A 776-nucleotide genomic window follows, 5' to 3' on the forward strand; every position below is an offset into this window, starting at 1 on the left:
GGAGAGCCTAAGGGAGCTTCAGGACAACATGAAACGAAGTAACATACGCATAATAGGGCTGCAAGAAGGACAAGAAGAACAGCAAGGATTAGAAAATCTATTTGAAGAAATAATGACAGAAAACTTCCCAGATATGGGGAAGAAAAAAGTTACACAAGTACAGAGAGTCCCAGGCAAGATGAACCCCAAAAGACCGACACCAAGACACGTCATAATAACGATGGCAAATGTACAAGACAAAGAGAGAATCTTAAAGGCTGCAAGAGAGAAACAGAGAGTTACCTACAAAGGATCCCCCATCAGATTATCAAACGATTTCTCAACAGAAACACATCAGGCCAGAAAAGAATGGACAGAAATTTACAAAGTGATGCAAAGCAAAGGACTGAATCCAAGAATACTCTACCCAGCAAGGCTATCATTCAAAATTGAAGGGGAAATAAGAAGCTTCACAGACAAAAAAAGGCTAAGGGAGTTTATCACCACCAAGCCAGCAATGCAAGAAATGATGAAGGGACTGGTGTAAAAAGAAGAAATAAAAAGCCCAGAAAGAAAACAGCCACAAAAAAATAGAAATGGCTACAAACAAGTACCTTTCAATAATAACTTTAAACGTTAATGGACTAAATGGCCCAATCAAAAGACATCAAGTGGCTGAATGGATAAAAAAACATGACCCATACATTTGCTGTCTACAAGAGACCCACCTCATTAGAAGGGACTCACACAGACTGAAAGTGAAGGGATGGAAAAATATCTTTCAGGCAAATGGAAAG

The sequence above is a fragment of the Myotis lucifugus genome, unplaced genomic scaffold (assembly GCF_000147115.1).
Source record: "Myotis lucifugus unplaced genomic scaffold, Myoluc2.0 scaffold_39, whole genome shotgun sequence".
NCBI classification, from domain to species: domain Eukaryota; kingdom Metazoa; phylum Chordata; class Mammalia; order Chiroptera; family Vespertilionidae; genus Myotis; species Myotis lucifugus.